We start from the raw sequence: 13322 nt of genomic DNA on the forward strand, positions 1-13322 counted from the left end.
GCGCGGCCGGGAGCGTTTCCGGGCGGCGCGAGCAGGGGCGCGGCTGAGGGCGGCGCTCGAGGCCCGAGTGGCCGCAGGTGTGCGCGGCGCCCCGCGAAGGCTGTGAGGTGCTGAGGAAGAGGCAGCGTGAGCGCAGGGCGCCGCCTCGGTCCGCCGCGGTTCCTACGGGAAATGTTTGCGAAGGCCGGGGCGGCCCCTCGGAGCGCACCTGCCCCAGGGGTGGTGTGGAGACGCACCGAGCGCGGCCCACCGGGCGGATGAGCCTCCCGGCCCAGGTGGTAGCGAGCGGGCGGAGGCCGGGGGGCGGGGGGGCTCACGTGCCGCCCGAGGGTGCGCCGCGGGCTCGCGTGTGAGGACCTGCCTTCCACCTGCCGGTGGCGTTCGGAGCCCCAGCCTGGAGGTCCGCGGGAGACCCTGTCGGCGCACGAGGAGGGATCCGGAAAGGCCAGGCCGGAGGCCGGGAGAGGCCCTGGGAGATGCTGGAGTCCGCGGACGTGAGCGTGGCCCCGAGTGGAAGTCGGTGCGGAAAGTGAGAAAGGACCTGGGCGATCCGGTTAACATTTCTAGCTTTCTGGCCTGAGCCTCTGGAGTGGAGTGTGGTTCCGTTTACTGAACTAATGAACACAGGAGGAGGAGCTTTGGACCGACGATAATACGTTTAGCTGGGTTTGCTTTTAAGATGTAACTTACCGTAAAATTTAAAGCGTATAATGAATTTTCACACATTCCCAAGGTCGTGCAGTCATCACCACGTCATTCCCGAACATCTTGTAACCCCAAATAGAAATCCCTCCCCACCCAGGAGCAGGTACTCCCCGTTCCCCTCTGCCCAGCACACCACTGTTCCGGGGATTGGCCTATTCTGTACATTTTCTATAAATGCTGTTGTGCAATATGCAGCCTTTTTTTTTTTGTCCAGCTTTTACTTAGCGTAATATTTTTAAGGTCCATCTATGTTGTAGCATGAATTGGTTCTTCAGTTTTCTTATATGTATATTTTATTTATTTGGCAGAGAGCAGAAGCAGGGGAAGCAGCAGAGAGAGAGAGAGAGGGAGAAGCAGGCTCCCCGCTGAGCAGGGAGCCAGAAGCCAGGCTGGATCACAGCCGGAGCCAAAGGCAGGCGCTCAACAGACTGAGCCACCCAGACACCCCTGGTTCTTCACTTAGTGGCCGATGAAGCTTCCCTTGTATGGATGGATATTCCACATTCTCCACATCAGTTGGTGGAGTTTTGGCTGTTTTGAATAATGCTGCTGTGAACATTGTGGTAGGAGTTGTGTGTTTTTAGTTCTCTTGAGTATATACCTAAGTCTACAATTGCTGGGTCACACTACGTTTATGTGCTGAGTGTTGAGTTTCAAATGTGAATAGGACTACCAAGACCTTTTTCTGTATGGTTTTGGAAACCGAAGTTACTTTGTAATACGGTTTCTGATTGGGTTAGTTTAATAAATAGCACAAGAAGAGTGGCCGCACAGAGGCATGGTTGGGGTAGACTGTCTCATTTATACTGCAGAGTTTTAATTTATGAGGGTGAGTGGGTGACAACACACAGCGGCCAATGCCATTGGAAGAATTTATTACATTTCCAGTGAAAAGAGGGTATGCCACACTACATGGGACCACAGGGAAGGTTCTGGTCAGGAGACGGGAAAGCCTAGGTCAGAGCCTTTATTCCTTGAGAAAGGCAAGGCAGGCCTGAGAAAACAGTTTAGGACTGGCTAGTTTGAATAATTCTGGTGGGCTTTGGACTATAGGGGTGGTCTCTAGTTGCTTAGTCCCTGACCCTGGGATGATTTAGGGCCAGAGAAATCATTGGTTTGGTCTGTGAGCATTAAAGGAGTTGATTGGTTTGCTTGTGAGAGGCTGCTCCCAATAAGTTGATTATCATTTTTAGGAATTAGCGAGCCCTGGGAAGGGCAGTCCGGTCCCTGTCCCATCCCCACCTCTACCAGCAAGGTTTTTAAGATGTCAAAACATTGTAAGGTACAGAAAAATTTTTTTAATGTAATTAACACACATGGTTGGGTTGATAGGAAGGCCAGTCATAAAGGTGGTGATGATTTTTCTGTAGTCAGATTGGAAGTGCAGGGCCTGAGTCCAGTTTAGGATTCAAATGTCGGGATCCCTGGGTGGCTCAGCAGTTTAGCGCCTGCCTTAGGCCCAGGGCGCAATCCTGGAGACCCGGGGTCGAGTCCCACGTTGGGCTCCCTGCATGGAGCCTGCTTCTCCCTCTGCCTGTGTCTCTGCCTCTCTCTCTCTATCATGAATAAATAAATAAAATCTTTAAAAAAAAAAAAAAAAAAAAGGATTCAAATGTCTTGGAGGCCCAGGGAAGAAAACCCTCCCTCATGGAAAAAAAAAAAAAATCTGGCCATGTTATTCTTTTAAGCAAAATTAGTTGAAGTCTAGTTTAGGAAAAAGTGTTCTTTAAACCTTGGATTCTCAACTGAATTACCTGTGGAATATGTTAAGCTAGAAATACTTGGATACCACCCTTAGATCTGCTGAGTAGATCTTGGGCAATCCTTCCAACCTGTAGCTTTTGAAAGTTTCACAGGTGATTCTGATAGTCTTTAGATTAGAGACTGATACTTAGGGATCCCTGGGTGGAGCAGTGGTTTGGCGCCTGCCTTTGGCCCAGGGTGCGATCCTGAAGACCCGGGATCGAATCCCACGTCAGGCTCCCGGTGCATATGGAGCCTGCTTCTCCCTCTGCCTGTGTCTGCCTCCCTCTCTCTCTCTCTATCATAAATAAATAAAAATTTTAAAAAAAGAGACTGATACTTATTATATTTAATTGATACCTACTGATCAAATCCTATAGGCTAAGTGTAAAGGAGATACCAAAAGCTGGGTGAGAGGTTATTGGGATTTAGAGTTTGACAGTTTGTCCCTTCAAGGAACAGAGTTCTGGGGCAACTTTGTCTTTGGCCCAGGATGAACCATGGGAGCTCCCATGACCTGGACTCTATTGTGACTTAACTCCAGCAGAAGCTCTGAGGCTCACACTGTTCCATTGCAATTAGGCAGGAGTAGCTTAATGTGATGAAACTGAGAGACATGACAAAGTTACTACGTCCATGTTATTTCATCGAGGATACTACATGTTAACTGCCAGCCTTCGTGGCAGAATGGCACTGCTAAAACACTCAAGCCAGGGACATGAAGGAACATTTACTATCTGAAAAGGTTAGGGTTGTCCTTATGTTTGGTAAACCTTACAAAGTTTATAAGAAAGAGAAAATGGAAAAAAAAAAAAAAAAAGAAAAAATGGTTGCAGAAGTGTGTGGAAAATTTTAGACGCAGTGTAAGGAGCATTATTCCAAGTAGAGGCTCTGTTTTCAAAGCCTTTAGGAATAGATCATTTTTGGGTCCAGGGGAAATAAGTAAAAGTTGAATATGCTGATTATCACTTCCTTACTCTCCTGGAATGTTTCCTTTTTGGAAACTTTGGGCATCTTTCACTGAGTTAATGTTTTAAACAGCTCTGTAGAAGAAGTGAAAGGCCCTTGTCCCGGGTCTATGGTTTGGTTATAAATCACAAAACCAAAACCTGGCTAGCTCCCTCTCATTTTTCTTGGCAGGAGTTGGGGAAAGGGCATATTGAACAAGGGGAGAATTGTCTGTCTTCTCAGTTCTTTGGTCATAAAAACTTTTATTTACTGTTGTGTAATCCTGTTTCCTACACTGCTAAAATTGTTGAAGTCAGAATGACTGCTTTACGTTTCAGAGTGTACAGAAATCATTCTGGATTATGCTGCATTTCTCCCTGTCTACCACTGCTACCTTTTGTGTGATATAGTTCTATTAATTTTGTTAGATGAGTTTAAGGAGAGGTTCCATGCACGTGTACTGGCCTCAACTGCAAAACAGCATTTTTGCCAATTAAGTTGATAATGGCATTTGTAATTCTACTAAAATTAAATCCTCTTTCACTTAATATTGTTAAGATGGCAGTACCTCCCCCAAGTGATCTGTAGATCCAGTGTGATCCTTGTCAAAATCCCAATAGCCCTTTTTTTGTAGAAATGGAAAAACTAATCTTAAAATTCATGTGGAATTGCAAGGAACCCTAAATGGCCAAAACAGTCTTGAAAAAGAACAAGAGGGATCCCTGGGTGGCGCAGCGGTTTGGCGCCTGCCTTTGGCCCAGGGCGCGATCCTGGAGACCCGGGATCGAATCCCACATCGGGCTCCCGGTGCATGGAGCCTGCTTCTCCCTCTGCCTGTGTCTCTGCCTCTCTCTCTCTCTGTGACTATCATAAAAAAAGAAAAGAAAAGAAAAAGAACAAGATTGGAAGATGCCCACTTCTGATTTCAAAACTTACTGCAAAGCTGTAGTAATCAAGACTGCAGTACCAGCCATAAGACTAGACCTATTAGAGATCAGTGGAATAGAGTTGAGAGTCCAGAAATAAACCCCCATGTTCATGGACAATTGGTTATTGACAAAAATGTGGAGGGGCACCTAGGTGGCTTAGTCGGTTAAGTGTCTGACTTCTGCTCAAGTCATGATCTAGGGGTCATAGGGTTGAGTCCCACATCAGGCTCTCTGCTCAGTGGAGTCTGCTTCTCCCTCCCCATCTGCCTCTTCCCCTGCTAATGTGTGCTCTCTCTCAAATAAATATCTTTAAAAAAAAAGAATGCAAGACTGTTCCTTAGGGAAAAAAAAATAAACCTTTGAATGAATGGTTCTGGGATAACAGAATATCCACGTACAAAAAAAATGAAGTTGGACCCTTTATATCATATACAAAAGTTAATTCAAAATGGATGAAAGACCTAAATGGAAGAACAAAACCATAAAACACTTTGGAGAAAACAAATAAATCATGACCTTGATTTGACTATGAAGTCTTGAGATAACAGAAGCACAATCAAGGAACAAAAGACAAAAATAGAAGAGTTGGACTTGATAAAAATGTAAAACATTTGTGCATCAAGGACCCTGTCAAGGGATAGGGAGGACAACCCACGGAGTGGGAGAGAACATTAGGAAGTTGTTAAGGACCTTATATTTATATCCACGACGTACAGAGAATTCTCGCAACTCAACAACAAAAATACAACCCACTTTGAAAATGGGCAAAGGACTCGAATACACCTTTCTCTAAAGAAGAGATACAAATGGCCAACAAGCATGTGAAAAGATGTTCAACATCAGCAGTCATTAGAGAAACATAAAACTGCAGTGAGATACCACTTCATAGGACAGCCATAAAAAGAAAATTCAAAATAAATATTGGGAAGGATGTGGAGAAATCAGAAACTTCATATATTGCTAGAGGTTCATAATGGTGTAGCTGCTGTGGAAAAAGTTTGGTGGTTCCTCAATAGGTTAAACAGAATTACCATATGACTTGGTAATTCTGTTCTTCAATATTTACCCAAAAGAATTGAAAAAAGTTTAAGCAAAAAATTGTACTCTTGCTCTTGATAGCCAAAAGATAAATGCCATCAGTGGATGAATGGATAAACAAAATATGGCATAGACATGTGGTTTATCCAGTGGAATACATGTTAGATGTATAAAACTTCTCTTATATGGGATTATGTGTTTGCTTATTTTTAATGATTATACTAATAGGCCTTTTATAAGTTTGCCAGTTCTTTCATGCAGCCAGAATCCTTCTCAGTTCTTAGGAAGAAACTCTCAAGACTGAATGCTGCTGGTTCTTCACTTTATATAGTTTGTTGTGAAATGTTGTATACCAAAGAACGTAAGTAGTGTAAAGAATATTGATAAATGGGGATCCCTGGGTGGCGCAGCGGTTTGGTGCCTGCCTTTGGCCCGGGGCGCAATCCTGGAGACCCGGGATCGAATCCCACATCGGGCTCCAGGTGCATGGAGCCTGCTTCTCCCTCTGCCTGTGTCTCTGCCTCTCTCTCTCTCTCACTGTGTGCCTATCATAAATAAATAAAATAAAATAAAAAATTTAAAAAAAAAGAATATTGATAAATGCAAGTGTACCTACCATCCAGACTAAAAATAGAGCATTATCTTCAGTATTTTAAAAAAAATATTTATTCAAGTAATCTCTACACTCCACGCAGGGCTCTAACTCATGACCCTGAGATCAAGTCACATGCTTTACTGACTGAGCCAGCCAGGCACCCCTATCTGCAGTATTTTTAAATTCAGATATTCCTCTGCTGCTTTGCTTAATATTTCATCGAGTCAGCAGATTGGTTATAAATAAAAGGAAAATTAATAAATGTGTCACATCATGTCATACTCATTTGCACATATCATTACATTATTTAGTTACACTCGTAACAGGGTAAGAGCATTTCAAAGATTAAAAGAGGTTGAAAAGCCTCCATAAAATGAGTAAAAGAAGCTTTTTTTTTTTTTTTTTTTTAAGATTTACTAGAGAGAACATGTATGTGCATGGGCAGGCAGGGTGGGAAGCAGAGGGAGAGAGAATCCTAAGCAAACTGCTGAGTGTGGAGCCCAATGCGGGGCTCCATCTCCCAACCCTGGAATCATGACCTGAGCTGACCCCAGTCAATGCTTACCGAACTCCACCACTTCAGTGCCCAAGTAAGGGAAACTCGTGGAACCTGAACTTGGCCCCAAATAATACTGGGTTTTACCTCTAGGAAGAAAAGAACATTTATGAGTTATGTCCTAGGCACTTTCTTTGGCTTTTTTCATCCATTATCTCCCTTAATCCTCTGAAAAACCTCTTGGGGTAAATATTATTGTACTAACTTAGAGGAAATTGATTCATGGTAAATAATTTTCCCAAGGTCACAAAGCTAACAAAGCAGATCCAGGACTCAGCCCAGATGTGTCTTAAGTGCAAACTGACCACCTCACCGAATATGCTTCTAAATCTCTTAATCTACATGTTTCCCCTCAATTGCTTTTTTCCTTATATCTGCTGAAGGACATTGGAGGTTGATTTGTAGAGTTTTCCAGTTTGGATTTTGCTTGTTGTTGTACTTGCATTACAGTTTGACATGTTCCTCTGTCCTCTATAATTCCTGTAAATTTTTAAGCTGGACCCAGAGGTTGTATCAGGCTAGGATTTAATCATTTGGTAAGATTATAGTGTTGTTTGTATTCACTTATTGAGAGGCATATAATGTCTGGGTGTTGGCTTTTTAAAAAAGAACAGCCATTCAGTATCGTAGCCAATGAGGTTTATCCGAGGCGCGATTATTGCTAATTGAAAAAAGAACAGCCATTGATGCTCAATGGCTAGATCTGTTACTTCATTGGAGATTACATGATTAGTGATATTCTAATTATAATTTTGTTCTATTAGTTGGGATTATAAAGACAGAGTTCCCATTACCTACTGGTTGGTTAGTCTTGAGATGTAGGCCATATAGGAAAGGCAGGATAGATCTTTGATTCCTTTATCTAGTTTTCAATGTAGTGAATTGGTTCTCTTTCATTCTCAAAAGATGACCATTTAATTTTCTTTTAATGTATGATTATCAGGGTGCCTGGATCATCCCCTGAGTCAATTGAGCCTCTAACTCTTGATTTTGGCTCAGGTAGTAATCCCAGAGTGATGGGACTGGGCCCGCATCAGGCTCCACACTTGGCAGGGAGTCTGCTTGTCTCTCCTGTGCGCTTACCCCCTGTCTGCTTGCTCTCGCTCTCAAATATTTAAAATATTATCAACTCATCGATTTAAATTATTCATTAGGTTTCAGTTCATTGAAGTTACTGTTCTTACTGAAGCCCAATTAATCCCATCTTTGGTCAGTGAGAGCCTCTAACTTGGCTCCTGAGTCTTTTTGACACAATCCTAGCAGTCATTCAGAGCTACTTTGATACCTGGTATAGGAGAAGCAAAATTTTACCTCTACCTTCTTAGGGTTCTGTTGGCTGGGCCTGAGAATTAAATCAACATAAGACACCTCAGGAGAAAGGCATACACATTTTTGTAACACAAATTTTAAATGACATGGGAGCCTTGACCCAGAGAAATGATGAAACTTACTTGGTTTTGTATTAGATTGAATGAAGAAGCAGTTGTGAAAAAGTGACTAAAGTCTGTGGTGAAGAAGATAAGAATTATTTTTAACAAGGTCTGTCTTTAGAATTCTCTGTCTCAACTTTTCATCCTTGATGATAAGATTGTTACTCTCTATTGAGAAGACTTCTCTTATATGGGAATTTCATCTGTTTTTAAGAAAAAGAAGGAGTGTTTTTTCTTATATTTGCTGTTTTCAAGTGCCTTTTACTCACATAGTCAATATGCCAATACAGCTTATTTTAGGGTGGCACGTTCTGAACTCCTCTACTGGTGTATCAGGATGTTTCAGGCTCATTTCCTGCACCCATACTTGGAATCAGCAATCTCTCCAGGAAACCTGGGTTTCTTTTAGTGGGAAATGGTGTTTCAGGATCACAGTCTTGGTATTAGGGATGCTCTTTGGTGGGTTAGCCATTGTTTCCAGGCCTGCCTTGTCAGTGATGAGAACTAGGAAGTATATATATTTCAGAGAAAATATTATGAGTTCATACTATTTCTACTTTTTAATTTTTTATTTTTTTAAGATTTTATTTATTCATGAGAGGTATATAGAGAGAGGCAGAGACATAGGCAGAGGGAGAAGCAGACTCCCTGTGTGAAGCGTGATGCAGAACTCAATCCCAGGACTCTGGGATCACGCCCTGAGCCCAAGGCAGATACTCAACCACTGAGCCACCCAGACATCCATATTTTATTTTTTTAAAGATTGTATTTATTTGAGAGAGAGTGAGCAGGAGAAAGAATCTGAATCAGACTCCACACTGACTCCAGAGCCTGACATGGAGCTCTATCTCACAGCCCATAAGATCATGACCTGAGCCAAAACCAGGAGTTAGATGCTCAATCAACTGAGCCACCTAGGTGCCCTCTACTATTTATTTATTTTTTATTTTATTATTTTTTAAAAGATTTTATTTATTCATGAGAGAGAGAGAGAGGCAGAGACACAGGCAGAGGGAGAAGCAGGCTCCACAAAAGGAGCCGGATGCCCGATATAGGACTTGATCCCAGGACTTCAGGATCATGCCCTGAGCCAAAGGCAGACTCTCAACTCCTGAGCCACCTAGGTGTCCCACTATTTCTATTTAAGTTCAGGACTATAGAGTTTGTTTGTTTTTTTAATATTATTAATTAATTTATTTGTTTGAGAGGGCAAGCACAAGCAAGGGGGAAGGACAGAGAGAGAAGGACAAGCAGACTACCTGCTGAGCAGGGAGCCTGCCCTAGGGATTGATCCCAGGACCCTGGGATCATGAGCTGAGCAGAGGGCAGCCACTTAACCGACTGAGCCACTCAGGCCCATCCCCCCCTCCAGTAGAACATTTTTGTTAAAACCTTCTCTTTTAGGGTGGATCTTCAGCTACCTTTTTTGCATTTTCTATGTAACAGTTGTCTTTTAGCCTTTCTAAACTTTACTGAGGCATCTAGCATTCACCTCCACCAGCCAGTAATTGGGTTCCCTCTCTACATTCAGATCCTGTAATATACTGTTCCTTTATCCTCCAGAGTGAAATCTGATTCTCTTGACACCATCTGCTCCCACGATTCTTACCAGTACTTTACATTCACTTCAGTTTAATACTGTTTTTGCCTTTCCCAAAGATACATTTGACTTGCTCTTATGTAACAGAAGTGACTAATGCTTTTATTTCCCGAATTGCACGTCTTATGAGAGAGTAGAGCTTGCTTTGTACAGAGCCTAGCATAGTCCACAGTTTGTGGCCCCATAAACACTTGAGGTGATGATATGGAATGATGAGAGGGAATGGTTATCCCTCGACCTCCTGCTGCTGCTCCTTTGTGAATGTAATGAGAGAAGAAATGTCGTTATCTCCCTGTGGCCCCATATCCTCAAGTGTTGAAATGAATTTTCACCATTGATGTGTTTTCTGCCCTCAGATTCTCCACTTGTGCTCGCAGAGGTGTCTGGAGCTATGGTCAGAAACAGAATCATCTGCCATTGAGAGGTCTAAGATTGTACAGTAGGTGGTTGATGACTATTTTTGTGACACCTGTTGGGCTAAGCAAGGTCCCTGTTAAGTGTAACACAGAAAAGAAAGGGAAAGAGTAGATGAGAAGGAAAACAAAGGAGCCCCTAAAAGAGGTATGATGTAGGGGTCATCGAGTGCCACTGTCTGTGGCACCTTCAGCGTCCCTTGGTGGACCCTGGGCCATTGTCAGCAATCCTGGGTGTAGCACTCTTCACTTGAAACCTCTGCTCTCACAGAACATAAAGACTCCTAACTCTGGGAAACGAACTAGGGGTGGTGGAAGGGGAGGAGGGCGGGGGGTGGGGGTGAATGGGTGACGGGCACTGAGGGGGGCACTTTTTTTAAATTTATTTTTTATTGGTGTTCAATTTGCCAACATATAGAATAACACCCAGTGCTCATCCCATCAAGTGGCCCCTCAGTGCCCGTCAAAGGGGGGCACTTGACGGGATGAGCACTGGGGTTATTCTGTATGTTGGTAAATTGAACACCAATAAAAAATAAATTTATTATTTAAAAAAATAAAAATGAAAATAAAAATAAAAAAAAAGAAACTCCTGCTCTCCGCATTTGTTCCATTGAATGGCAGTAAGTGCAAACATGCCCTGTAGCAGAACATACCAGATGAGTTGCTGTCAGCAGGCCAATCACAGTGCTCTTTGGTCGAAGAAGACTCTTCTGCCAAAGCTATCGCTTTGGTTTGGCCAAGGCTGTGTGTGTTCAGAGTCTCAAGCTGTCCCTTAGGCACACAGAATGGGGTGGGGGTGGGGGGTAAATGAATAGTCAGAAATGCTTAGGATATTTGCCAACTATATTTAGTTCTTTCATTGAGAATACTTTTTATAACAAGTGATTTAAAGAAGGGATGGTGTTTTTTTGTGTTTATTCATGCTGGCATGTATTCGTACGTAGAACCCCTATGTTTATGAAAAGATTGAGCCAAATTGGTTTTGGAAGAACTAAAAACAAAGGTTTTATGTTGAATTTTTGCTCTTTGTATTTTATGATAAGCTTGTCCAGAACTATTTAGTGTAGAAATCAGCTGAAGTTTAGCTAGATCCAGTTCTTCTCAGGCCATTTTCCATAGATCCTGAGGAGGCTTTAACTCAATCTTCCAATAGATGTTATCTTTAATATCAGTATTACCATAGACCTACTTACATGAAGTAGTTGAATCTTACCAAGAACACAAGTGTTACACCATGTTGTAGTATAATAGTGGTACATTTCAGTTTCATCACAGAACAAATCAGTGTGAATTACAGAGGTATTTGCTTTATCTTCCCAACAGAATTGACCCTTGTATATATGCCAGATATTGTCATGAGCAGGCATCATTATAACTGACCGTGACTCGGTTATTCTGGGTTCCATGTTAATTGCGAACAAAACTAGCCATCTCAGCTCATAGGCTTCTACTGAGACTGGTCTCTGTTGTGTGTTATAGAACAGGGCTCATCTCCCTCTACAGGGAAGACCCAAGTGCTGTGTATAGAATAGTTCTTAGACCGGCTAGTGGTACTACAGGATATACCTCTTATTCTCACCTATTCTGGGATGAAGGCAGTCACAACACATTGATGTAAATTACAAATGCCCCTAGAGAACTTCCTGGGTTTGGAGGGCCACAGGATTCCCATAGGTGTGCCTCAAGCCTCAGCAGTTAGGATGGAAAGCCATTGCCCCATGGTCTTTGAGCATCCAAGTGTATTAAAATAGTCCAGAGACTTTGTTGGGTCAGAACACAAGCCCCTTTCCAGTGCTGGTCCTTGTGTTATTTCATATTATTTTCTGGGTTGACCTGACCCACTTCAGTAAAGCCTCATCTTTCCAGGCTGACTCCCATCCTTTGCTTTCCTACTACAAGAAAACTTTCTCTAATCTGCCAATAGTTAATAAATTGTTTTCCTCTTATTGCTGCTCCTCATTGAAAATGAATTCAGCTTGTCCCATGATGCCTGGATTGGTGCTTACCTCCGCTAAAGCCTGTTTCTGTCTTGTGGGCCCATGTTGTTTAGTTCATGAGGCATGTTGTTGCTACTGTGTACCAATGGCCTGACTACAGTTAAGATCCATAAATCTCTGTATAAACTAATCCTATTAAATTCTGGCTCCATTGAAGAAATAGTTTCTGAAGTCAGTGTGTGACATTTATTCTGATCCCAGGACAGCTTCTCCCAGCATGTGTTATTTCCCTGTTCTTTCCTGTGAACTTGCTGGCCTGTGGTTTAGCCTGTATCTTGAATCTCCTCCCAACTGCCTTTTACCACAACCTCCACTGTTCTTGAAATCCCCATGGGGCCTGGACATCTTCACCCTCTTATGTAAATGAAGTCAGTTCCTAAGGAGGAATTTAGGAGCTGATGCTTTCTGGTTGGTTTCTATCCTAGATAAAAATCTCCAAGCCAGAACTGTGGAGCTGGGTAGGCCAGTGGTAAGCTTTTCTCTGAAAGACACTCTACTCTCAGTGCTGGGCAGAGGGGAAGGGGAGGCAACAATGAGATCCACTCAGCTTCTGGCATGAATCTACCACATTATAAGCCGAGACAAAGGTGATCAGGGCCCCAGCACTCTCAGATCATCCTGCCCAAGATAGAGCCTCCCTTCCATGAGTTAGGGGCTGGACAGAAGAAGGAAGCCCCCCTCTTTACCACATTCACCTGAGACTTAGCTTCAGGAACAAGCTGCTGAGGGCAGAATAAAATTTTGAAGTCCTAAAAAAAAAAAAAAAAAAAAAAAAAAAAAAAAAATCTGAAGTCCTGCTCTTCCAGGGACTAGAGCTCCTCTGGCTGGGTGCTGTGTGCTTGATGGCAGTAGTCTGGAGAGGGAGGAGGTCTCCACTTGCTGAGCTGGGTTTGGGGAGGAAGGGAGCAGTCTTGGCTCAAATACTTCAGACTCATGACTTTCTTATCAAATTCCGAAAAGTCCATGGATGTTCGTAGATGCTGCTTACCCTTAGGACCATTTCCAGACACGTTAGAGAGTTGTGTTTTTATGGCTTTCATCAGTTTTACTGGGGAGCAGGTCAGTATAACTTTTTGTGTTGTCACACCAGAAGTTAATCTTATCCTCATTTTAGTCTTGAAAGATTCATAGACTATATTTTTTACAGCAGATTTAAGTTTATTGAGAAATTGACCTGAAAGCACAGTTTCCAAATACTCCCTCCACTCTCCCCCGCCACATTTTCCTTTAATTTTACTATCCCACGTGTGTGTGCTACTACATTTGTTAGAGTTGATAAGCCAATGCTGATGCATTATTATTAACTAAAGTCCAAGGGGCACTTGGTTGGTTCAGTCGGTAGAGTGTGCAACTCTTGATCTAGGG

The 13322-nt window shown here is 42.9% G+C and overlaps 1 long non-coding RNA gene and 1 pseudogene across 2 annotated transcripts in view; both read left to right on the forward strand.

Moving 5' to 3' along the window:
• Positions 1-2: 2 nt before the first annotated feature.
• Positions 3-13322, forward strand: part of LOC140638360 (uncharacterized) — a 36472-nt gene continuing 23152 nt past the window's right edge. The window contains exon 1 of one of the 2 annotated variants that reach the window (XR_012035436.1): positions 3-3193. This is a non-coding gene — a long non-coding RNA (uncharacterized lncRNA). Of the gene's footprint in view, positions 3194-9007; positions 9984-13322 lie in introns of those variants that run through there. The other variant, XR_012035437.1, reaches the window with a different exon arrangement.
• On the forward strand, positions 7127-7236 carry LOC140639278 (U4 spliceosomal RNA; annotated as a pseudogene).

This window comes from Canis lupus, chromosome 8 (assembly GCF_048164855.1).
Source record: "Canis lupus baileyi chromosome 8, mCanLup2.hap1, whole genome shotgun sequence".
Classification (NCBI taxonomy): Eukaryota; Metazoa; Chordata; class Mammalia; order Carnivora; family Canidae; genus Canis; species Canis lupus.